Source organism: Pseudophryne corroboree, chromosome 3 (genome assembly GCF_028390025.1).
Source record: "Pseudophryne corroboree isolate aPseCor3 chromosome 3, aPseCor3.hap2, whole genome shotgun sequence".
Lineage (NCBI taxonomy): Eukaryota > Metazoa > Chordata > Amphibia > Anura > Myobatrachidae > Pseudophryne > Pseudophryne corroboree.
In genome coordinates, this window is record NC_086446.1 from 115057439 (window position 1) to 115074938 (window position 17500).

Here is a 17500-nt window from a genome sequence, read left to right on the forward strand (position 1 = left end):
GTCTCCCATCCAAGTACTAACCAGGCCCAACACTGCTTAGCTTCCAAGATAAGATGAGATTGGGCGTATCCAGTGTGGTGTTGCTGTAGATGAACTTACTGGTTTCTGTTAGAACTTTTCTACTACTAACTACTGGTTCATAAATGAATACGTTTGAAAATGGAATGCATCAACAGAACGGTGTTGGTAGTATAAAAATATCTACAGCACCTTGTATTCCAGGTGGTCTCCCATCCAAGTACTAACCAGGCCCAACACTGCTTAGCTTCCAAGATCAGATGAGATTGGGCGTATCCAGTGTGGTGTGGCTGTAGATGAGCTTTATGGTTTCTGTTAGAACTTTTCTACTTCTAACTACTGGTTCATAAATGAATACGTTTGAAAATGGAATGCATCAACAGAACGGTGTTGGCAGTATAAAAATATCTACAGCACCTTGTATTCCCAGGTGGTCTCCCATCCAAGTACTAACCAGGCCCAACACTGCTTAGCTTCCAAGATCAGATGAGATTGGGCGTATCCAGTGTGGTGTTACTGTAGATGAATTTTCTGGTTTCTGTTAGAACTTTTCTACTTCTAACTACTGGTTCATAAATGAATACGTTTTAAAATGGAATGCATCAACAGAACGGTGTTGGCAGTATAAAAATATCTACAGCACCTTGTATTTCCAGGTGGTCTCCCATCCAAATACTAACCAGGCCCAACACTGCTTAGCTTCCAAGATCAGATGAGATTGGGCGTATCCAGTGTGGTGTGGCTGTAGATGAGCTTTGTGGTTTCTGTTAGAACTTTTCTACTTCTAACTACTGGTTCATAAATGAATACGTTTGAAAATGGAATGCATCAACAGAACGGTGTTGGCAGTATAAAAATATCTACAGCACCTTGTATTCCCAGGTGGTCTCCCATGCAAGTACTAACCAGGCCCAACACTGCTTAGCTTCCAAGATCAGATGAGATTGGGCGTATCCAGTGTGGTGTGGCTGTAGATGAGCTTTGTGGTTTCTGTTAGAACTTTTCTACTTCTAACTACTGGTTCATAAATGAATACGTTTGAAAATGGAATGCATCAACAGAACGGTGTTGGCAGTATAAAATTATCTACAGCACCTTGTATTCCCAGGTGGTCTCCCATCCAATTACTAACCAGGCCCAACACTGCTTAGCTTCCAAGATCAGATGAGATTGGGCGTATCCAGTGTGGTGTAGCTGTAGATGAGCTTTATGGTTTCTGTTAGAACTTTTCTACTTCTAACTACTGGTTCATAAATGAATACGTTTGAAAATGGAATGCATCAACAGAACGGTGTTGGCAGTATAAAAATATCTACAGCACCTTGTATTCCCAGGTGGTCTCCCATCCAAGTACTAACCAGGCCCAACACTGCTTAGCTTCCAAGATCAGACGAGATTGGGCGTATCCAGTGTGGTGTGGCTGTAGATGAGCTTTGTGGTTTCTGTTAGAACTTTTCTACTTCTAACTACTGGTTCATAAATGAATACGTTTGAAAATGGAATGCATCAACAGAACGGTGTTGTCAGTATAAAAATATCTACAGCACCTTGTACTCCCAGGTGGTCTCCCATCCAAGTACTAACCAGGCCTAACACTGCTTAGCTTTCAAGACCAGATGAGATTGGGCGTATCCAGTGTGGTGTGGCTGTAGATGAGCTTTGTGGTTTCTGTTAGAACTTTTCTACTTCTAACTACTGGTTCATAAATGAATACGTTTGAAAATGGAATGCATCAACAGAACGGTGTTGGCAGTATAAAAATATCTACAGCACCTTGTATTCCCAGGTGGTCTCCCATCCAAGTACTAACCAGGCCCAACACTGCTTAGCTTCCAAGTTCAGATGAGATTGGGCGTATCCAGTGTGGTGTGGCTGTAGATGAGCTTTGTGGTTTCTGTTAGAACTTTTCTACTTCTAACTACTGGTTCATAAATGAATACGTTTTAAAATGGAATGCATCAACAGAACGGTGTTGGCAGTATAAAAATATCTACAGCACCTTGTATTCCCAGGTGGTCTCCCATCCAAGTACTAACCAGGCCCAACACTGCTTAGTTTCCAAGATCAGATGAGATTGGGCGTATCCTGTGTGGTGTTGCTGTAGATGAACTTTCTGGTTTCTGTTAGAACTTTTCTACTTCTAACTACTGGTTCATAAATGAATACGTTTGAAAATGGAATGCATCAACAGAACGGTGTTGGCAGTATAAAAATATCTACAGCACCTTGTATTCCCAGGTGGTCTCCCATCCAAGTACTAACCAGGCCCAACACTGCTTAGCTTCCAAGATCAGACGAGATTGGGCATATCCAGTGTGGTGTGGCTGTAGAAGAGCTTTATGGTTTCTGTTAGTACTTTTCTACTTCTAACTACTGGTTCATAAATGAATACGTTTGAAAATGGAATGCATCAACAGAACGGTGATGGTAGTATAAAAATATCTACAGCACCTTGTATTCCCAGGTGGTCTCCCATCCAAATACTAACCAGGCCCAACACTGCTTAGCTTCCAAGATCAGATGAGATTGGGCGTATCCAGTGTGGTATTGCTGTAGATGAACTTTCTGGTTTCTGTTAGAACTTTTCTACTTCTAACTACTGGTTCATAAATGAATACGTTTTAAAATGGAATGCATCAACAGAACGGTGTTGGCAGTATAAAATTATCTACAGCACCTTGTATTCCCAGGTGGTCTCCCATCCAAGTACTAACCAGGCCCAACACTGCTTAGCTTCCAAGATAAGATGAGATTGGGCGTATCCAGTGTGGTGTTGCTGTAGATGAACTTTCTGGTTTCTGTTAGAACTTTTCTACTTCTAACTACTGGTTCATAAATGAATACGTTTGAAAATGGAATGCATCAACAGAACGGTGTTGGTAGTATAAAAATATCTACAGCACCATGTATTCCCAGGTGGTCTCCCATCCAAGTACTAACCGGGCCCAACACTGCTTAGCTTCCAAGATCAGAAGAGATTGGGCGTATCCAATGTAGTGTTGCTGTAGATGAGCTTTGTGGTTTCTGTTAGAACTTTTCTACTTCTAACTACTGGTTCATAAATGAATACGTTTGAAAATGGAATGCATCAACAGAACGGTGTTTGCAGTATAAAAATATCTACAGCACCTTGTATTCCCAGGTGGTCTCCCATCCAAGTACTAACCAGGCCCAACACTGCTTAGCTTCCAAGACCAGATGAGATTGGGCGTATCCAGTGTGGTGTGGCTGTAGATGAGCTTTGTGGTTTCTGTTAGAACTTTTCTACTTCTAACTACTGGTTCATAAATGAATACGTTTTAAAATGGAATGCATCAACAGAACGGTGTTGGCAGTATAAAATTATCTACAGCACCTTGTATTCCCAGGTGGTCTCCATACCAAGTACTAACCAGGCCCAACACTGCTTAGCTTCCAAGATCAGATGAGATTGGGCGTATCCAGTGTGGTGTGGCTGTAGATGAGCTTTATGGATTCTGTTAGAACTTTTCTACTTCTAACTACTGGTTCATAAATGAATACGTTTGAAAATGGAATGCATCAACAGAACGGTGTTGGCAGTATAAAAATATCTACAGCACATTGTATTCCCAGGTGGTCTCCCAGCCAAGTACTAACCAGGCCCAAGACTGATTAGCTTCCAAGATCAGATGAGATTGGGCGTATCCAGTGTGGTGTGGCTGTAGATGAGCTTTGTGGTTTCTGTTAGAACTTTTCTACTTCTAACTACTGGTTCATAAATGAATACGTTTGAAAATGGAATGCATCAACAGAACGGTGTTGGCAGTATAAAAATATCTACAGCACCTTGTATTCCCAGGTGGTCTCCCATCCAAGTACTAACCAGGCCCAACACTGCTTAGCTTCCAAGATCAGATGAGGTTGTGCGTATCCAGTGTGGTGTGGCTTTAGAAGAGCTTTGTGGTTTCTGTTAGAACTTTTCTACTTCTAACTACTGGTTCATAAATGAATACGTTTTAAAATGGAATGCATCAACAGAACGGTGTTGGCAGTATAAAAATATCTACAGCACCTTGTATTCCCAGGTGGTCCCCCATCCAAGTACTAACCAGGCCCAACACTGCTTAGCTTCCAAGATCTGATGAGATTGGGCGTATCCAGTGTGGTGTTGCTGTAGATGAACTTTCTGGTTTCTGTTAGAACTTTTCTACTTCTAACTACTGGTTCATAAATGAATACGTTTTAAAATGGAATGCATCAACAGAACGGTGTTGGCAGTATAAAATTATCTACAGCACCTTGTATTCCCAGGTGGTTTCCCATCCAAGTACTAACCAGGCCCAACACTGCTTAGCTTCCAAGATCAGATGAGATTGGGCGTATCCAGTGTGGTGTGGCTGTAGATGAGCTTTACGGTTTCTGTTAGAACTTTTCTACTTCTAACTACTGGTTCATAAATTAATACGTTTGAAAATGGAATGCATCAACAGAACGGTGTTGGCAGTATAAAAATATCTACAGCACCTTGTATTCCCAGGTGGTCTCCCATCCAAGTACTAACCAGGCCCAACACTGCTTAGCTTACAAGATCAGATGAGATTGGGCGTATCCAGTGTAGTGTGGCTGTAAATGAGCTTTGTGGTTTCTGTTAGAACTTTTCTACTTCTAACTACTGGTTCATAAATTAATACGTTTGAAAATGGAATGCATCAACAGAACGGTGTTGGCAGTATAAAAATATCTACAGCACCTTGTATTCCCAGGTGGTCTCCCATCCAAGTACTAACCAGGCCCAACACTGCTTAGCTTCCAAGATCAGATGAGATTGGGCGTATCCAGTGTGGTGTTGCTGTAGATGAACTTTCTGGTTTCTGTTAGAACTTTTCTACTTCTAACTACTGGTTCATAAATGAATACATTTTAAAATGGAATGCATCAACAGAACGGTGTTGGCAGTATGAATTTATTTACAGCACCTTGTATTCCCAGGTGGTCTCCCATCTAAGTACTAACCAGGCCCAACACTGCTTAGCTTCCAAGATCAGATGAGATTGGGCATATCCAGTGTGGTGTGGCTGTAGAAGAGCTTTATGGTTTCTGTTAGTACTTTTCTACTTCTAACTACTGGTTCTTAAATGAATACGTTTGAAAATGTAATGCATCAACAGAACGGTGTTGGTAGTATAAAAATATCTACAGCACCTTGTATTCCCAGGTGGTCTCCCATCCAAGTACTAAACAGGCCCAACACTGCTTAGCTTCCAAGACCAGATGAGATTGGGCGTATCCAGTGTGGTGTGGCTGTAGATGAGCTTTGTGGTTTCTGTTAGAACTTTTCTACTTCTAACTACTGGTTCATAAATGAATACGTTTTAAAATGGAATGCATCAACAGAACGGTGTTGGCAGTATAAAATTATCTACAGCACCTTGTATTCCCAGGTGGTCTCCCATCCAAGTACTAACCATGCCCAACACTGCTTAGCTTCCAAGATCAGATGAGATTGGGCGTATCCAGTGTGGTGTGGCTGTAGATGAGCTTTATGGATTCTGTTAGAACTTTTCTACTTCTAACTACTGGTTCATAAATGAATACGTTTGAAAATGGAATGCATCAACAGAACGGTGTTGGCAGTATAAAAATATCTACAGCACTTTGTATTCCCAGGTGGTCTCCCATCCAAGTACTAACCAGGCCCAACACTGCTTAGCTTCCAAGATCAGATGAGATTGGGCGTATCCAATGTGGTGTGGCTGTAGATGAGCTTTGTGGTTTCTGTTAGAACTTTTCTACTTATAACTACTGGTTCATAAATGAATACGTTTGAAAATGGAATGCATCAACAGAACGGTGTTGGCAGTATAAAAATATCTACAGCACCTTGTATTCCCAGGTGGTCTCCCATCCAAGTACTAACCAGGCCCAACACTGCTTAGCTTCCAAGATTAGATGAGATTGTGCATATCCAGTGTGGTGTGGCTGTAGATGAGCTTTGTGGTTTCTGTTAGAACTTTTCTACTTCTAACTACTGGTTCATAAATGAATACGTTTGAAAATGGAATGCATCAACAGAACGGTGTTGGCAGTATAAAAATATCTACAGCACCTTGTACTCCCAGGTGGTCTCCCATCCAAGTACTAACCAGGCCCAACACTGCTTAGCTTCCAAGATCAGATGAGATTGGGCGTATCCAGTGTGGTGTGGCTGTAGATGAGCTTTGTGGTTTCTATTTGAACTTTTCTTCTTCCAACTACTGGTTCATAAATGAATACATTTGAAAATTGAATGCATCAACAGAACGGTGTTGGCAGTATAAAAATATCTACAGCACCTTGTATTCCCAGGTGGTCTCCCATCCAAGTACTAACCAGGCCCAACACTGCTTAGCTTCCAAGATCAGATGAGATTGGGCGTATCCACTGTGGCTTGGCTGTAGATGAACTTTATGGTTTCTGTTAGAACTTTTCTACTTCTAACTACTGGTTCATAAATGAATACGTTTTAAAATGGAATGCATCAACCGAACGGTGTTGGCAGTATAAAATTATCTACAGCACCTTGTATTCCCAGGTGGTCTCCCATCCAAGTACTAACCAGACCCAACACTGCTTAGCTTCCAAGATCAGATGAGATTGGGCATATCCAGTGTGGTGTGGCTGTAGATGAGCTTTATGGTTTCTGTTAGAACTTTTCTACTTCTAACTACTGGTTCATAAATGAATACGTTTGAAAATGGAATGCATCAACAGAACGGTGTTGGCAGTATAAAAATATCTACAGCACCTTGTATTCCCAGGTGGTCTCCCATCCAAGTACTAACCAGGCCCAACACTGCTTAGCTTCCAAGATCAGATGAGATTGGGTGTATCCAGTGTGGTGTGGCTGTAGATGAGCTTTGTGGTTTCTGTTAGAACTTTTCTACTTCTAACTACTGGTTCATAAATGAATACATTTGAAAATGGAATGCATCAACAGAACGGTGTTGGCAGTATAAAAATATCTACAGCACCTTGTATTCCCAGGTGGTCTCCCATCCAAGTACTAACCAGGCCCAACACTGCTTAGCTTCCAAGATCAGATGAGATTGGGCGTATCCAGTGTGGTGTGGCTGTAGATGAGCTTTACGGTTTCTGTTAGAACTTTTCTACTTCTAACTACTGGTTCATAAATTAATACGTTTGAAAATGGAATGCATCAACAGAACGGTGTTGGCAGTATAAAAATATCTACAGCACCTTGTATTCCCAGGTGGTCTCCCATCCAAGTACTAACCAGGCCCAACACTGCTTAGCTTACAAGATCAGATGAGATTGGGCGTATCCAGTGTAGTGTGGCTGTAAATGAGCTTTGTGGTTTCTGTTAGAACTTTTCTACTTCTAACTACTGGTTCATAAATGAATACGTTTGAATATGGAATGCATCAACAGAACGGTGTTGGCAGTATAAAAATATCTACAGCACCTTGTATTCCCAGGTGGTCTCCCATCCAAGTACTAACCAGGCCCAACACTGCTTAGCTTCCAAGATCAGATGAGATTGGGCGTATCCAGTGTGGTGTTGCTGTAGATGAACTTTCTGGTTTCTGTTAGAACTTTTCTACTTCTAACTACTGGTTCATAAATGAATACGTTTTAAAATGGAATGCATCAACAGAACGGTGTTGGCAGTATAAAATTATCTACAGCACCTTGTATTCCCAGGTGGTCTCCCATCTAAGTACTAACCAGGCCCAACACTGCTTAGCTTCCAAGATCAGATGAGATTGGGCGTATCCAGTGTGGTGTGGCTGTAGATGAGCTTTGTGGTTTCTGTTAGAACTTTTCTACTTATAACTACTGGTTCATAAATGAATACGTTTGAAAATGGAATGCATCAACAGAACGGTGTTGGCAGTACAAAAATATCTACAGCACCTTGTATTCCCAGGTGGTCTCCCATCCAAGTACTAACCAGGCCCAACACTGCTTAGCTTCCAAGATTAGATGAGATTGTGCATATCCAGTGTGGTGTGGCTGTAGATGAGCTTTGTGGTTTCTGTTAGAACTTTTCTACTTCTAACTACTGGTTCATAAATGAATACGTTTGAAAATGGAATGCATCAACAGAACGGTGTTGGCAGTATAAAAATATCTACAGCACCTTGTATTCCCAGGTGGTCTCCCATCCAAGTACTAACCACGCCCAACACTGCTTAGCTTCCAAGATCAGATGAGATTGGGCGTATCCAGTGTGGTGTGGCTGTAGATGAGCTTTGTGGTTTCTATTTGAACTTTTCTTCTTCCAACTACTGGTTCATAAATGAATACATTTGAAAATTGAATGCATCAACAGAACGGTGTTGGCAGTATAAAAATATCTACAGCACCTTGTATTCCCAGGTGGTCTCCCATCCAAGTACTAACCAGGCCCAACACTGCTTAGCTTCCAAGATCAGATGAGATTGGGCGTATCCACTGTGGCTTGGCTGTAGATGAACTTTATGGTTTCTGTTAGAACTTTTCTACTTCTAACTACTGGTTCATAAATGAATACGTTTTAAAATGGAATGCATCAACAGAACGGTGTTGGCAGTATAAAATTATCTACAGCACCTTGTATTCCCAGGTGGTCTCCCATCCAAGTACTAACCAGGCCCAACACTGCTTAGCTTCCAAGATCAGATGAGATTGGGCATATCCAGTGTGGTGTGGCTGTAGATGAGCTTTATGGTTTCTGTTAGAACTTTTCTACTTCTAACTACTGGTTCATAAATGAATACGTTTGAAAATGGAATGCATCAACAGAACGGTGTTGGCAGTATAAAAATATCTGCAGCACCTTGTATTCCCAGGTGGTCTCCCATCCAAGTACTAACCAGGCCCAACACTGCTTAGCTTCCAAGATCAGATGAGATTGGGCGTATCCAGTGTGGTGTGGCTGTAGATGAGCTTTGTGGTTTCTGTTAGAACTTTTCTACTTCTAACTACTGGTTCATAAATGAATACATTTGAAAATGGAATGCATCAACAGAACGGTGTTGGCAGTATAAAAATATCTACAGCACCTTGTATTCCCAGGTGGTCTCCCATCCAAGTACTAACCAGGCCCAACACTGCTTAGCTTCCAAGATCAGATGAGATTGGGCGCATCCAGTGTGGTGTTGCTGTAGATGAACTTTCTGGTTTCTGTTCGAACTTTTCTACTTCTAACTACTGGTTCATAAATGAATACGTTTTAAAATGGAATGCATCAACAGAACGGTGTTGGCAGTATAAAATTATCTACAGCACCTTGTATTCCCAGGTGGTCTCCCATCCAAGTACTAACCAGGCCCAACACTGCTTAGCTTCCAAGATCAGATGAGATTGGGCCTATCCATTATGGTGTGGCTGTAGATGAGCTTTACGGTTTCTGTTAGAACTTTTCTACTTCTAACTACTGGTTCATAAATGAATACGTTTGAAAATGGAATGCATCAACAGAACGGTGTTGGCAGTATAAAAATATCTACAGCACCTTGTATTCCCAGGTGGTCTCCCATCCAAGTACTTACCAGGCCCAACACTGCTTAGCTTCCAAGATAAGATGAGATTGGGCGTATCCAGAGTAGTGTGGCTGTAGATGAGCTTTGTGGTTTCTGTTAGAACTTTTCTACTTCTAACTACTGGTTCATAAATGAATACGTTTGAATATGGAATGCATCAACAGATCGGTGTTGGCAGTATAAAAATACCTACAGCACCTTGTATTCACAGGTGGTCTCCCATCCAAGTACTAACCATGCCCAACACTGCTTAGCTTCCAAAATCAGATGAGATTGGGCGTATCCAGTGTGGTGTTGCTGTAGATGAACTTTCTGGTTTCTGTTAGAACTTTTCTACTTCTAACTACTGGTTCATAAATGAATACGTTTTAAAATGGAATGCATCAACAGAACGGTGTTGGCAGTATAAAATTATCTACAGCACCTTGTATTCCCAGGAGGTCTCCCATCCAAGTACTAACCAGGCCCAACACTGCTTAGCTTCCAATATCAGATGAGATTGGGCATATCCAGTGTGGTGTGGCTGTAGATGAGCTTTATGGTTTCTGTTAGTACTTTTCTACTTCTAACTACTGGTTCATAAATGAATACGTTTGAAAATGTAATGCATCAACAGAACGGTGTTGGAAGTATAAAAATATCTACAGCACCTTGTATTCCCAGGTGGTCTCCCATCCAAGTACTAACCAGGCCCAACACTGCTTAGCTTCCAAGATCAGATGAGATTGGGCGTATCCAGTGTGGTGTTGCTGTAGATGAACTTACTGGTTTCTGTTAGAACTTTTCTACTTCTAACTACTGGTTCATAAATGAATACGTTTGAAAATTGAATGCATCAACAGAACGGTGTTGGTAGTATAAAAATATCTACAGCACCTTGTATTCCAGGTGGTCTCCCATCCAAGTACTAACCAGGCCCAACACTGCTTAGCTTCCAAGATCAGATGAGATTGGGCGTATCCAGTGTGGTGTGGCTGTAGATGAGCTTGATGGTTTCTGTTAGAACTTTTCTACTTCTAACTACTGGTTCATAAACGAATACGTTTGAAAATGGAATGCATCAACAGAACGGTGTTGGTAGTATAAAAATATCTACAGCACCTTGTATTCCCAGGTGGTTTCCCATCCAAATACTAACCAGGCCCATCACTGCTTAGCTTCCAAGATCAGATGAGATTGGGCGTATCCAATGTAGTGTGGCTGTAGATGAGCTTCGTGGTTTCTGTTAGAACTTTTCTACTTCTAACTACTGATTCATAAATGAATAAGTTTGAAAATGGAATGCATCAACAGAACGGTGTTGGCAGTATAAAAATATCTACAGCACCTTGTATTCCCAGGTGGTCTCCCATCCAAGTACTAACCAGGCCCAACACTGCTTAGCTTCCAAGATCAGATGAGATTGGGCGTATCCAGTGTGGTGTTGCTGTAGATGAATTTTCTGGTTTCTGTTAGAACTTTTCTACTTCTAACTACTGGTTCATCAATGAATACGTTTTAAAATGGAATGCATCAACAGAACGGTGTTGGCAGTATAAAAATATCTACAGCACCTTGTATTCCCATGTGGTCTCCCATCCAAGTACTAACCAGGCCCAACACTGCTTAGCTTCTAAGACCAGATGAGATTGAACGTATCCAGTGTGGTGTGGCTGTAGATGAGCTTTGTGGTTTCTGTTAGAACTTTTCTACTTCTAACTACTGGTTCATAAATGAATACGTTTTAAAATGGAATGCATCAACAAAACGGTGTTGGCAGTATAAAATTATCTACAGCACCTTGTATTCCCAGGTGATCTCCCATCCAAGTACTAACCAGGCCCAACACTGCTTAGCTTCCAAGATCAGATGAGATTGGGCGTATCCAGTGTGGTGTGGCTGTAGATGAGCTTTGTGGTTTCTGTTAGAACTTTTCTACTTCTAACTACTGGTTCATAAATGAATACGTTTGAAAATGGAATGCATCAACAGAACGGTGTTGGCAGTATAAAAATATCTACAGCACCTTGTATTCCCAGGTGGTCTCCCATCCAAGTACTAACCAGGCCCAACACTGCTTAGCTTCCAAGATCAGATGAGATTGGGCGTATCCAGAGTGGTGTCGCTGTAGATGAACTTTGTGGTTTCTGTTAGAACTTTTCTACTTCTAACTACTGGTTCATAAATGAACACGTTTTAAAATGGAATGCATCAACAGAACGGTGTTGGCAGTATAAAATTATCTACAGCACCTTGTATTCCCAGGTGGTCTCCCATCCAAGTACTAACCAGGCCCAAGCAATGCTTAGCTTCCAAGATCAGATGAGATTGGGCGTATCCAGTGTGGTGTGGCTGTAGATGAGCTTTGTGGTTTCTGTTAGAACTTTTCTACTTCTAACTACTGGTTCATAAATGAATACGTTTGAAAATGGAATGCATCAACAAAACGGTGTTGGCAGTATAAAAATATCTACAGCACCTTGTATTCCCAGGTGGTCTCCCATCCAAGTACTAACCAGGCCCAACACTGCTTAGCTTCCAAGATCAGATGAGATTGGGCGTATCCAGTGTGGTGTGGCTGTAGATGAGCTTTGTGGTTTCTGTTAGAACTTTTCTACTTCTAACTACTGGTTCATAAATGAATACGTTTGAAAATGGAATGCATCAACAGAACGGTGTTGGCAGTATAAAAATATCTACAGCACCTTGTATTCCCAGGTGGTCTCCCATATAAGTACTAACCAGGCCCAACACTGCTTAGCTTCCAAGATCAGATGAGATTGGGCGTATCCAATGTAGTGTGGCTGTAGATGAGCTTTGTGGTTTCTGTTAGAACTTTTCTACTTCTAACTACTGATTCATAAATGAATAAGTTTGAAAATGGAATGCATCAACAGAACGGTGTTGGCAGTATAAAAATATCTACAGCACCTTGTATTCCCAGGTGGTCTCCCATCCAAGAACTAACCAGGCCCAACACTGCTTAGCTTCCAAGATCAGATGAGATTGGGCGTATCCAGTGTGGTGTTGCTGTAGATGAATTTTCTGGTTTCTGTTAGAACTTTTCTACTTCTAACTACTGGTTCATCAATGAATACGTTTTAAAATGGAATGCATCAACAGAACGGTGTTGGCAGTATAAAAATATCTACAGCACCTTGTATTCCCAGGTGGTCTCCCATCCAAGTACTAACCAGGCCCAACACTGCTTAGCTTCCAAGACCAGATGAGATTGAACGTATCCAGTGTGGTGTGGCTGTAGATGAGCTTTGTGGTTTCTGTTAGAACTTTTCTACTTCTAACTACTGGTTCATAAATGAATACGTTTTAAAATGGAATGCATCAACAAAACGGTGTTGGCAGTATAAAATTATCTACAGCACCTTGTATTCCCAGGTGATCTCCCATCCAAGTACTAACCAGGCCCAACACTGCTTAGCTTCCAAGATCAGATGAGATTGGGCGTATCCAGTGTGGTGTGGCTGTAGATGAGCTTTGTGGTTTCTGTTAGAACTTTTCTACTTCTAACTACTGGTTCATAAATGAATACGTTTGAAAATGGAATGCATCAACAGAACGGTGTTGGCAGTATAAAAATATCTACAGCACCTTGTATTCCCAGGTGGTCTCCCATCCAAGTACTAACCAGGCCCAACACTGCTTAGCTTCCAAGATCAGATGAGATTGGGCGTATCCAGAAAGGTGTCGCTGTAGATGAACTTTGTGGTTTCTGTTAGAACTTTTCTACTTCTAACTACTGGTTCATAAATGAACACGTTTTAAAATGGAATGCATCAACAGAACGGTGTTGGCAGTATAAAATTATCTACAGCACCTTGTATTCCCAGGTGGTCTCCCATCCAAGTACTAACCAGGCCCAAGCAATGCTTAGCTTCCAAGATCAGATGAGATTGGGCGTATCCAGTGTGGTGTGGCTGTAGATGAGCTTTGTGGTTTCTGTTAGAACTTTTCTACTTCTAACTACTGGTTCATAAATGAATACGTTTGAAAATGGAATGCATCAACAAAACGGTGTTGGCAGTATAAAAATATCTACAGCACCTTGTATTCCCAGGTGGTCTCCCATCCAAGTACTAACCAGGCCCAACACTGCTTAGCTTCCAAGATCAGATGAGATTGGGCGTATCCAGTGTGGTGTGGCTGTAGATGAGCTTTGTGGTTTCTGTTAGAACTTTTCTACTTCTAACTACTGGTTCATAAATGAATACGTTTGAAAATGGAATGCATCAACAGAACGGTGTTGGCAGTATAAAAATATCTACAGCACCTTGTATTCCCAGGTGGTCTTCCATCCAAGTACTAACCAGGCCCAACACTGCTTAGCTTCCAAGACCAGATGAGATTGGGCGTATCCAGTGTGGTGTGGCTGTAGATGAGCTTTGTGGTTTCTGTTAGAACTTTTCTACTTCTAACTACTGGTTCATAAATGAATACGTTTTAAAATGGAATGCATCAACAGAACGGTGTTGGCAGTATAAAAATATCTACAGCACCTTGTATTCCCAGGTGGTCTCCCATCCAAGTACTAACCAGGCCCAACACTGCTTAGCTTCCAAGATCAGATGAGATTGGGCGTATCCAGTGTGGTGTGGCTGTAGATGAGCTTTATGGTTTCTGTTAGAACTTTTCTACTTCTAACTACTGGTTCATAAATGAATACGTTTGAAAATGGAATGCATCAACAGAACGGTGTTGGCAGTATAAAAATATCTACAGCACCTTGTATTCCCAGGTGGTCTCCCAACCAAGTACTAACCAGGCCCAACACTGCTTAGCTTCCAAGATCAGATGAGATTGGGCGTATCCAGTGTGGTGTGGCTGTAGATGAGCTTTGTGGTTTCTGTTAGAACTTTTCTACTTCTAACTACTGGTTCATAAATGAATACGTTTGAAAATGGAATGCATCAACAGAACGGTGTTGGCAGTATAAAAATATCTACAGCACCTTGTATTCCCAGGTGGTCTCCCATCCAAGTACTAACCAGGCTCAACACTGCTTAGTTTCCAAGATCAGATGAGATTGGGCATATCCAGTGTGGTGTGGCTGTATAAGAGCTTTATAGTTTCGGTTAGTACTTTTCTACTTCTAACTACTGGTTCATAAATGAATACGTTTGAAAATGGAATGCATCAACAGAACGGTGTTGGCAGTATAAAAATATCTACAGCACCTTGTATTCCCAGGTGGTCTCCCATCCAAGTACTAACCAGGCCCAACACTGCTTAGCTTCCAAGATCAGATGAGATTGGGCGTATCCAGTGTGGTGTGGCTGTAGATGAGCTTTATGGTTTCTGTTAGAACTTTTCTACTTCTAACTACTGGTTCATAAATGAATACGTTTGAAAATGGAATGCATCAACAGAACGGTGTTGGCAGTATAAAAATATCTACAGCACCTTGTATTCCCAGGTGGTCTCCCATCCAAGTACTAACCAGGCCCAACACTGCTTAGCTTCCAAGATCAGATGAGATTGGGCATATCCAGTGTGGTGTGGCTGTATAAGAGCTTTATAGTTTCGGTTAGTACTTTTCTACTTCTAACTACTGGTTCATAAATGAATACGTTTGAAAATGGAATGCATCAACAGAACGGTGTTGGCAGTATAAAAATATCTACAGCACCTTGTATTCCCAGGTGGTCTCCCATACAAGTACTAACCAGGCCCAACACTGCTTAGCTTCCAAGATCAGATGAGATTGGGCGTATCCAGTGTGGTGTTGCTGTAGATGAACTTGCTGGTTTCTGTTAGAACTTTTCTACTTCTAACTACTGGTTCATAAATGAATACGTTTTAAAATGGAATGCATCAACAGAACGGTGTTGGCAGTATAAAATTATCTACAGCACCTTGTATTCCCTGGTGGTCTCCCATCCAAGTACTAACCAGGCCCAACACTACTTAGCTTCCAAGATCAGATGAGATTGGGCATATCCAGTGTGGTGTGGCTGTAGAAGAGCTTTATGGTTTCTGTTAGTACTTTTCTACTTCTAACTACTGGTTCATAAATGAATACGTTTGAAAATTGAATGCATCAACAGAACGGTGTTGGTAGTATAAAAATATCTACAGCACCTTGTATTCCCAGGTGGTCTCCCATCCAAGTACTAACCAGGCCCAACACTGCTTAGTTTCCAAGATCAGATGAGATTGGGCGTATCCAGTGTGGTGTGGCTGTAGATGAGCTTTATGGTTTCTGTTAGAACTTTTCTACTTCTAACTACTGGTTCATAAATGAATACGTTTGAAAATGGAATGCATTAACAGAACGGTGTTGGTAGTATAAAAATATCTGCAGCACCTTGTATTCCCAGGTGGTCTCCCATCCAAGTACTAACCAGGCTCAACACTGCTTAGCTTCCAAGACCAGATGAGATTGGGTGTATCCAGTGTGGTGTGGCTGTAGATGAGCTTTGTGGTTTCTGTTAGAACTTTTCTACTTCTAACTACTGGTTCATAAATGAATACATTTGAAAATTGAATGCATCAACAGAACGGTGTTGGCAGTATAAAAATATCTACAGCACCTTGTATTCCCAGGTGGTCTCCCATCCAAGTACTAACCAGGCCCAACACTGCTTAGCTTCCAAGATCAGATGAGATTGGGCGTATCCAGTGTGGCTTGGCTGTAGATGAACTTTGTGGTTTCTGTTAGAACTTTTCTACTTCTAACTACTGGTTCATAAATGAATACGTTTTAAAATGGAATGCATCAACAGAACGGTGTTGGCAGTATAAAATTATCTACAGCACCTTGTATTCCCAGGTGGTCTCCCATCCAAGTACTAACCAGGCCCAACACTGCTTAGCTTCCAAGATCAGATGAGATTGGGCGTATCCAGTGTGGTGTGGCTGTAGATGAGCTTTGTGGTTTCTGTTAGAACTTTTCTACTTCTAACTACTGGTTCATAAATGAATACGTTTGAAAATGGAATGCATCAACAGAACGGTGTTGGCAGTATAAAAATATCTACAGCACCTTGTATTCCCAGGTGGTCTCCCATCCAAGTACTAACCAGGCCCAACACTGCTTAGCTTCCAAGATCAGATGAGATTGGGCGTATCCAGTGTGGTGTGGCTGTAGATGAGTTTTGTGGTTTCTGTTTGAACTTTTCTTCTTCTAACTACTGGTTCATAAATGAATACATTTGAAAATTGAATGCATCAACAGAACGGTGTTGGCAGTATAAAAATATCTACAGCACCTTGTATTCCCAGGTGGTCTCCCATCCAAGTACTAACCAGGCCCAACACTGCTTAGCTTCCAAGATCAGATGAGATTGGGCATATCCAGTGTGGCTCGGCTGTAGATGAACTTTGTGGTTTCTGTTAGAACTTTTCTACTTCTAACTACTGGTTTATAAATGAATACGTTTTAAAATGGAATGCATCAACAGAACGGTGTTGGCAGTATAAAATTATCTACAGCACCTTGTATTCCCAGGTGGTCTCCCATCCAAGTACTAACCAGGCCCAACACTGCTTAGCTTCCAAGATCAGATGAGATTGGGCGTATCCAGTGTGGTGTGGCTGTAGATGAGCTTTGTGGTTTCTGTTAGAACTTTTCTACTTCTAACTACTGGTTCATAAATGAATACGTTTGAAAATGGAATGCATCAACAGAACGGTGTTGGCAGTATAAAAATATCTACAGCACCTTGTATTCCCAGGTGGTCTCCCTTCCAAGTACTAACCAGGCCCAACACTGCTTAGCTTCCAAGATCAGATGAGATTGGGCGTATCCAGTGTGGTGTGGCTGTAGATGAGCTTTGTGGTTTCTGTTAGAACTTTTCTACTTCTAACTACTGGTTCATAAATGAATACGTTTGAAAATGGAATGCATCAACAGAACGGTGTCGGCAGTATAAAAATATCTATAGCACCTTGTATTCCCAGGTGGTCTCCCATCCAAGTACTAACCAGGCCCAACACTGCTTAGCTTCCAAGATCAGATGAGATTGGGCGTATCCAGTGTGGTGTGGCTGTAGATGAGCTTT

General features: G+C 41.5%; 56 non-coding genes and 22 pseudogenes across 56 annotated transcripts; all 78 read right to left on the bottom strand.

Annotated features, from left to right (window-relative positions):
* LOC134887647 (5S ribosomal RNA) overlaps window positions 1-91 on the bottom strand; it is a 119-nt pseudogene extending 28 nt beyond the window's left edge.
* A 107-nt stretch (window positions 92-198) lies between these two features.
* LOC134884784 (5S ribosomal RNA) lies at window positions 199-316 on the bottom strand. Its single transcript, XR_010168919.1, has one exon. It is a non-coding gene; the product is annotated as a 5S ribosomal RNA (ribosomal RNA).
* A 107-nt stretch (window positions 317-423) lies between these two features.
* On the bottom strand, window positions 424-542 carry LOC135062275 (5S ribosomal RNA). Its single transcript, XR_010248628.1, has one exon. It is a non-coding gene; the product is annotated as a 5S ribosomal RNA (ribosomal RNA).
* A 107-nt stretch (window positions 543-649) lies between these two features.
* On the bottom strand, window positions 650-768 carry LOC135058624 (5S ribosomal RNA). Its single transcript, XR_010245050.1, has one exon. It is a non-coding gene; the product is annotated as a 5S ribosomal RNA (ribosomal RNA).
* Window positions 769-875: 107 nt separating this feature from the next.
* Window positions 876-994, bottom strand: LOC135061011 (5S ribosomal RNA). Its single transcript, XR_010247404.1, has one exon. It is a non-coding gene; the product is annotated as a 5S ribosomal RNA (ribosomal RNA).
* A 107-nt stretch (window positions 995-1101) lies between these two features.
* On the bottom strand, window positions 1102-1220 carry LOC135069654 (5S ribosomal RNA). The gene has a single exon (XR_010255831.1). It is a non-coding gene; the product is annotated as a 5S ribosomal RNA (ribosomal RNA).
* Window positions 1221-1327: 107 nt separating this feature from the next.
* LOC134901607 (5S ribosomal RNA) lies at window positions 1328-1446 on the bottom strand. The gene has a single exon (XR_010175093.1). It is a non-coding gene; the product is annotated as a 5S ribosomal RNA (ribosomal RNA).
* A 107-nt stretch (window positions 1447-1553) lies between these two features.
* Window positions 1554-1672, bottom strand: LOC134890430 (5S ribosomal RNA; annotated as a pseudogene).
* Window positions 1673-1779: 107 nt separating this feature from the next.
* Window positions 1780-1898, bottom strand: LOC134895220 (5S ribosomal RNA). The gene has a single exon (XR_010171883.1). It is a non-coding gene; the product is annotated as a 5S ribosomal RNA (ribosomal RNA).
* Window positions 1899-2005: 107 nt separating this feature from the next.
* LOC134888819 (5S ribosomal RNA) lies at window positions 2006-2124 on the bottom strand (annotated as a pseudogene).
* A 107-nt stretch (window positions 2125-2231) lies between these two features.
* Window positions 2232-2350, bottom strand: LOC135067552 (5S ribosomal RNA). The gene has a single exon (XR_010253764.1). It is a non-coding gene; the product is annotated as a 5S ribosomal RNA (ribosomal RNA).
* A 107-nt stretch (window positions 2351-2457) lies between these two features.
* On the bottom strand, window positions 2458-2576 carry LOC135061241 (5S ribosomal RNA). Its single transcript, XR_010247628.1, has one exon. It is a non-coding gene; the product is annotated as a 5S ribosomal RNA (ribosomal RNA).
* Window positions 2577-2683: 107 nt separating this feature from the next.
* On the bottom strand, window positions 2684-2802 carry LOC134887648 (5S ribosomal RNA; annotated as a pseudogene).
* A 107-nt stretch (window positions 2803-2909) lies between these two features.
* Window positions 2910-3028, bottom strand: LOC134888574 (5S ribosomal RNA; annotated as a pseudogene).
* A 107-nt stretch (window positions 3029-3135) lies between these two features.
* LOC135061040 (5S ribosomal RNA) lies at window positions 3136-3254 on the bottom strand. The gene has a single exon (XR_010247432.1). It is a non-coding gene; the product is annotated as a 5S ribosomal RNA (ribosomal RNA).
* Window positions 3255-3361: 107 nt separating this feature from the next.
* On the bottom strand, window positions 3362-3480 carry LOC134889271 (5S ribosomal RNA; annotated as a pseudogene).
* Window positions 3481-3587: 107 nt separating this feature from the next.
* Window positions 3588-3706, bottom strand: LOC134892832 (5S ribosomal RNA; annotated as a pseudogene).
* Window positions 3707-3813: 107 nt separating this feature from the next.
* LOC134893916 (5S ribosomal RNA) lies at window positions 3814-3932 on the bottom strand (annotated as a pseudogene).
* A 107-nt stretch (window positions 3933-4039) lies between these two features.
* Window positions 4040-4158, bottom strand: LOC135060481 (5S ribosomal RNA). The gene has a single exon (XR_010246874.1). It is a non-coding gene; the product is annotated as a 5S ribosomal RNA (ribosomal RNA).
* Window positions 4159-4265: 107 nt separating this feature from the next.
* Window positions 4266-4384, bottom strand: LOC135058776 (5S ribosomal RNA). Its single transcript, XR_010245200.1, has one exon. It is a non-coding gene; the product is annotated as a 5S ribosomal RNA (ribosomal RNA).
* Window positions 4385-4491: 107 nt separating this feature from the next.
* Window positions 4492-4610, bottom strand: LOC134886989 (5S ribosomal RNA; annotated as a pseudogene).
* A 107-nt stretch (window positions 4611-4717) lies between these two features.
* Window positions 4718-4836, bottom strand: LOC135059900 (5S ribosomal RNA). The gene has a single exon (XR_010246296.1). It is a non-coding gene; the product is annotated as a 5S ribosomal RNA (ribosomal RNA).
* Window positions 4837-4943: 107 nt separating this feature from the next.
* On the bottom strand, window positions 4944-5062 carry LOC134886623 (5S ribosomal RNA). The gene has a single exon (XR_010170703.1). It is a non-coding gene; the product is annotated as a 5S ribosomal RNA (ribosomal RNA).
* A 107-nt stretch (window positions 5063-5169) lies between these two features.
* Window positions 5170-5288, bottom strand: LOC135062842 (5S ribosomal RNA). Its single transcript, XR_010249183.1, has one exon. It is a non-coding gene; the product is annotated as a 5S ribosomal RNA (ribosomal RNA).
* A 107-nt stretch (window positions 5289-5395) lies between these two features.
* On the bottom strand, window positions 5396-5514 carry LOC135065199 (5S ribosomal RNA). The gene has a single exon (XR_010251485.1). It is a non-coding gene; the product is annotated as a 5S ribosomal RNA (ribosomal RNA).
* A 107-nt stretch (window positions 5515-5621) lies between these two features.
* LOC135068654 (5S ribosomal RNA) lies at window positions 5622-5740 on the bottom strand. The gene has a single exon (XR_010254849.1). It is a non-coding gene; the product is annotated as a 5S ribosomal RNA (ribosomal RNA).
* Window positions 5741-5847: 107 nt separating this feature from the next.
* On the bottom strand, window positions 5848-5966 carry LOC134890218 (5S ribosomal RNA; annotated as a pseudogene).
* Window positions 5967-6073: 107 nt separating this feature from the next.
* LOC134901769 (5S ribosomal RNA) lies at window positions 6074-6192 on the bottom strand. Its single transcript, XR_010175250.1, has one exon. It is a non-coding gene; the product is annotated as a 5S ribosomal RNA (ribosomal RNA).
* A 107-nt stretch (window positions 6193-6299) lies between these two features.
* On the bottom strand, window positions 6300-6418 carry LOC135069882 (5S ribosomal RNA). The gene has a single exon (XR_010256062.1). It is a non-coding gene; the product is annotated as a 5S ribosomal RNA (ribosomal RNA).
* A 107-nt stretch (window positions 6419-6525) lies between these two features.
* LOC135067017 (5S ribosomal RNA) lies at window positions 6526-6644 on the bottom strand. Its single transcript, XR_010253247.1, has one exon. It is a non-coding gene; the product is annotated as a 5S ribosomal RNA (ribosomal RNA).
* A 107-nt stretch (window positions 6645-6751) lies between these two features.
* LOC135070007 (5S ribosomal RNA) lies at window positions 6752-6870 on the bottom strand. The gene has a single exon (XR_010256183.1). It is a non-coding gene; the product is annotated as a 5S ribosomal RNA (ribosomal RNA).
* Window positions 6871-6977: 107 nt separating this feature from the next.
* LOC134892558 (5S ribosomal RNA) lies at window positions 6978-7096 on the bottom strand. The gene has a single exon (XR_010171580.1). It is a non-coding gene; the product is annotated as a 5S ribosomal RNA (ribosomal RNA).
* Window positions 7097-7203: 107 nt separating this feature from the next.
* On the bottom strand, window positions 7204-7322 carry LOC134886990 (5S ribosomal RNA; annotated as a pseudogene).
* A 107-nt stretch (window positions 7323-7429) lies between these two features.
* On the bottom strand, window positions 7430-7548 carry LOC135059901 (5S ribosomal RNA). The gene has a single exon (XR_010246297.1). It is a non-coding gene; the product is annotated as a 5S ribosomal RNA (ribosomal RNA).
* A 107-nt stretch (window positions 7549-7655) lies between these two features.
* LOC134901479 (5S ribosomal RNA) lies at window positions 7656-7774 on the bottom strand. Its single transcript, XR_010174969.1, has one exon. It is a non-coding gene; the product is annotated as a 5S ribosomal RNA (ribosomal RNA).
* Window positions 7775-7881: 107 nt separating this feature from the next.
* On the bottom strand, window positions 7882-8000 carry LOC134890220 (5S ribosomal RNA; annotated as a pseudogene).
* A 107-nt stretch (window positions 8001-8107) lies between these two features.
* LOC135065845 (5S ribosomal RNA) lies at window positions 8108-8226 on the bottom strand. Its single transcript, XR_010252115.1, has one exon. It is a non-coding gene; the product is annotated as a 5S ribosomal RNA (ribosomal RNA).
* Window positions 8227-8333: 107 nt separating this feature from the next.
* On the bottom strand, window positions 8334-8452 carry LOC135069883 (5S ribosomal RNA). The gene has a single exon (XR_010256063.1). It is a non-coding gene; the product is annotated as a 5S ribosomal RNA (ribosomal RNA).
* A 107-nt stretch (window positions 8453-8559) lies between these two features.
* LOC135059074 (5S ribosomal RNA) lies at window positions 8560-8678 on the bottom strand. The gene has a single exon (XR_010245492.1). It is a non-coding gene; the product is annotated as a 5S ribosomal RNA (ribosomal RNA).
* A 107-nt stretch (window positions 8679-8785) lies between these two features.
* Window positions 8786-8904, bottom strand: LOC135063392 (5S ribosomal RNA). Its single transcript, XR_010249725.1, has one exon. It is a non-coding gene; the product is annotated as a 5S ribosomal RNA (ribosomal RNA).
* A 107-nt stretch (window positions 8905-9011) lies between these two features.
* Window positions 9012-9130, bottom strand: LOC134901775 (5S ribosomal RNA). The gene has a single exon (XR_010175256.1). It is a non-coding gene; the product is annotated as a 5S ribosomal RNA (ribosomal RNA).
* Window positions 9131-9237: 107 nt separating this feature from the next.
* LOC134889776 (5S ribosomal RNA) lies at window positions 9238-9356 on the bottom strand (annotated as a pseudogene).
* Window positions 9357-9463: 107 nt separating this feature from the next.
* On the bottom strand, window positions 9464-9582 carry LOC134891747 (5S ribosomal RNA; annotated as a pseudogene).
* Window positions 9583-9689: 107 nt separating this feature from the next.
* LOC134892404 (5S ribosomal RNA) lies at window positions 9690-9808 on the bottom strand (annotated as a pseudogene).
* Window positions 9809-9915: 107 nt separating this feature from the next.
* Window positions 9916-10034, bottom strand: LOC135068601 (5S ribosomal RNA). The gene has a single exon (XR_010254795.1). It is a non-coding gene; the product is annotated as a 5S ribosomal RNA (ribosomal RNA).
* Window positions 10035-10141: 107 nt separating this feature from the next.
* On the bottom strand, window positions 10142-10260 carry LOC135059902 (5S ribosomal RNA). Its single transcript, XR_010246298.1, has one exon. It is a non-coding gene; the product is annotated as a 5S ribosomal RNA (ribosomal RNA).
* Window positions 10261-10367: 107 nt separating this feature from the next.
* LOC134884786 (5S ribosomal RNA) lies at window positions 10368-10485 on the bottom strand. The gene has a single exon (XR_010168921.1). It is a non-coding gene; the product is annotated as a 5S ribosomal RNA (ribosomal RNA).
* A 107-nt stretch (window positions 10486-10592) lies between these two features.
* Window positions 10593-10711, bottom strand: LOC134889743 (5S ribosomal RNA; annotated as a pseudogene).
* A 107-nt stretch (window positions 10712-10818) lies between these two features.
* LOC135059904 (5S ribosomal RNA) lies at window positions 10819-10937 on the bottom strand. The gene has a single exon (XR_010246300.1). It is a non-coding gene; the product is annotated as a 5S ribosomal RNA (ribosomal RNA).
* A 107-nt stretch (window positions 10938-11044) lies between these two features.
* LOC134892081 (5S ribosomal RNA) lies at window positions 11045-11163 on the bottom strand (annotated as a pseudogene).
* Window positions 11164-11270: 107 nt separating this feature from the next.
* On the bottom strand, window positions 11271-11389 carry LOC135061579 (5S ribosomal RNA). Its single transcript, XR_010247957.1, has one exon. It is a non-coding gene; the product is annotated as a 5S ribosomal RNA (ribosomal RNA).
* Window positions 11390-11496: 107 nt separating this feature from the next.
* LOC135064105 (5S ribosomal RNA) lies at window positions 11497-11615 on the bottom strand. Its single transcript, XR_010250419.1, has one exon. It is a non-coding gene; the product is annotated as a 5S ribosomal RNA (ribosomal RNA).
* A 107-nt stretch (window positions 11616-11722) lies between these two features.
* Window positions 11723-11842, bottom strand: LOC134888804 (5S ribosomal RNA; annotated as a pseudogene).
* Window positions 11843-11949: 107 nt separating this feature from the next.
* Window positions 11950-12068, bottom strand: LOC134892570 (5S ribosomal RNA). The gene has a single exon (XR_010171581.1). It is a non-coding gene; the product is annotated as a 5S ribosomal RNA (ribosomal RNA).
* A 107-nt stretch (window positions 12069-12175) lies between these two features.
* Window positions 12176-12294, bottom strand: LOC134885348 (5S ribosomal RNA). The gene has a single exon (XR_010169464.1). It is a non-coding gene; the product is annotated as a 5S ribosomal RNA (ribosomal RNA).
* A 107-nt stretch (window positions 12295-12401) lies between these two features.
* LOC135069809 (5S ribosomal RNA) lies at window positions 12402-12520 on the bottom strand. The gene has a single exon (XR_010255991.1). It is a non-coding gene; the product is annotated as a 5S ribosomal RNA (ribosomal RNA).
* Window positions 12521-12627: 107 nt separating this feature from the next.
* LOC134885689 (5S ribosomal RNA) lies at window positions 12628-12746 on the bottom strand. Its single transcript, XR_010169800.1, has one exon. It is a non-coding gene; the product is annotated as a 5S ribosomal RNA (ribosomal RNA).
* A 107-nt stretch (window positions 12747-12853) lies between these two features.
* Window positions 12854-12972, bottom strand: LOC135061581 (5S ribosomal RNA). The gene has a single exon (XR_010247959.1). It is a non-coding gene; the product is annotated as a 5S ribosomal RNA (ribosomal RNA).
* Window positions 12973-13079: 107 nt separating this feature from the next.
* LOC135070761 (5S ribosomal RNA) lies at window positions 13080-13198 on the bottom strand. The gene has a single exon (XR_010256915.1). It is a non-coding gene; the product is annotated as a 5S ribosomal RNA (ribosomal RNA).
* Window positions 13199-13305: 107 nt separating this feature from the next.
* LOC134888805 (5S ribosomal RNA) lies at window positions 13306-13425 on the bottom strand (annotated as a pseudogene).
* Window positions 13426-13532: 107 nt separating this feature from the next.
* LOC134892581 (5S ribosomal RNA) lies at window positions 13533-13651 on the bottom strand. The gene has a single exon (XR_010171582.1). It is a non-coding gene; the product is annotated as a 5S ribosomal RNA (ribosomal RNA).
* Window positions 13652-13758: 107 nt separating this feature from the next.
* On the bottom strand, window positions 13759-13877 carry LOC135067939 (5S ribosomal RNA). Its single transcript, XR_010254147.1, has one exon. It is a non-coding gene; the product is annotated as a 5S ribosomal RNA (ribosomal RNA).
* A 107-nt stretch (window positions 13878-13984) lies between these two features.
* LOC134892592 (5S ribosomal RNA) lies at window positions 13985-14103 on the bottom strand. The gene has a single exon (XR_010171583.1). It is a non-coding gene; the product is annotated as a 5S ribosomal RNA (ribosomal RNA).
* Window positions 14104-14210: 107 nt separating this feature from the next.
* Window positions 14211-14329, bottom strand: LOC134901908 (5S ribosomal RNA). The gene has a single exon (XR_010175383.1). It is a non-coding gene; the product is annotated as a 5S ribosomal RNA (ribosomal RNA).
* A 107-nt stretch (window positions 14330-14436) lies between these two features.
* LOC134890915 (5S ribosomal RNA) lies at window positions 14437-14555 on the bottom strand (annotated as a pseudogene).
* Window positions 14556-14662: 107 nt separating this feature from the next.
* LOC134892603 (5S ribosomal RNA) lies at window positions 14663-14781 on the bottom strand. Its single transcript, XR_010171584.1, has one exon. It is a non-coding gene; the product is annotated as a 5S ribosomal RNA (ribosomal RNA).
* A 107-nt stretch (window positions 14782-14888) lies between these two features.
* LOC134884704 (5S ribosomal RNA) lies at window positions 14889-15007 on the bottom strand. Its single transcript, XR_010168841.1, has one exon. It is a non-coding gene; the product is annotated as a 5S ribosomal RNA (ribosomal RNA).
* A 107-nt stretch (window positions 15008-15114) lies between these two features.
* On the bottom strand, window positions 15115-15233 carry LOC135066205 (5S ribosomal RNA). The gene has a single exon (XR_010252459.1). It is a non-coding gene; the product is annotated as a 5S ribosomal RNA (ribosomal RNA).
* A 107-nt stretch (window positions 15234-15340) lies between these two features.
* LOC134887329 (5S ribosomal RNA) lies at window positions 15341-15459 on the bottom strand (annotated as a pseudogene).
* A 107-nt stretch (window positions 15460-15566) lies between these two features.
* LOC135064838 (5S ribosomal RNA) lies at window positions 15567-15685 on the bottom strand. Its single transcript, XR_010251135.1, has one exon. It is a non-coding gene; the product is annotated as a 5S ribosomal RNA (ribosomal RNA).
* A 107-nt stretch (window positions 15686-15792) lies between these two features.
* On the bottom strand, window positions 15793-15911 carry LOC134887944 (5S ribosomal RNA; annotated as a pseudogene).
* Window positions 15912-16018: 107 nt separating this feature from the next.
* LOC135060646 (5S ribosomal RNA) lies at window positions 16019-16137 on the bottom strand. The gene has a single exon (XR_010247039.1). It is a non-coding gene; the product is annotated as a 5S ribosomal RNA (ribosomal RNA).
* Window positions 16138-16244: 107 nt separating this feature from the next.
* LOC134892616 (5S ribosomal RNA) lies at window positions 16245-16363 on the bottom strand. Its single transcript, XR_010171585.1, has one exon. It is a non-coding gene; the product is annotated as a 5S ribosomal RNA (ribosomal RNA).
* A 107-nt stretch (window positions 16364-16470) lies between these two features.
* On the bottom strand, window positions 16471-16589 carry LOC134892627 (5S ribosomal RNA). The gene has a single exon (XR_010171586.1). It is a non-coding gene; the product is annotated as a 5S ribosomal RNA (ribosomal RNA).
* Window positions 16590-16696: 107 nt separating this feature from the next.
* Window positions 16697-16815, bottom strand: LOC134884450 (5S ribosomal RNA). The gene has a single exon (XR_010168597.1). It is a non-coding gene; the product is annotated as a 5S ribosomal RNA (ribosomal RNA).
* A 107-nt stretch (window positions 16816-16922) lies between these two features.
* LOC134892639 (5S ribosomal RNA) lies at window positions 16923-17041 on the bottom strand. The gene has a single exon (XR_010171587.1). It is a non-coding gene; the product is annotated as a 5S ribosomal RNA (ribosomal RNA).
* Window positions 17042-17148: 107 nt separating this feature from the next.
* On the bottom strand, window positions 17149-17267 carry LOC135061550 (5S ribosomal RNA). Its single transcript, XR_010247928.1, has one exon. It is a non-coding gene; the product is annotated as a 5S ribosomal RNA (ribosomal RNA).
* A 107-nt stretch (window positions 17268-17374) lies between these two features.
* Window positions 17375-17493, bottom strand: LOC135063329 (5S ribosomal RNA). Its single transcript, XR_010249663.1, has one exon. It is a non-coding gene; the product is annotated as a 5S ribosomal RNA (ribosomal RNA).
* Window positions 17494-17500: the final 7 nt, after the last annotated feature.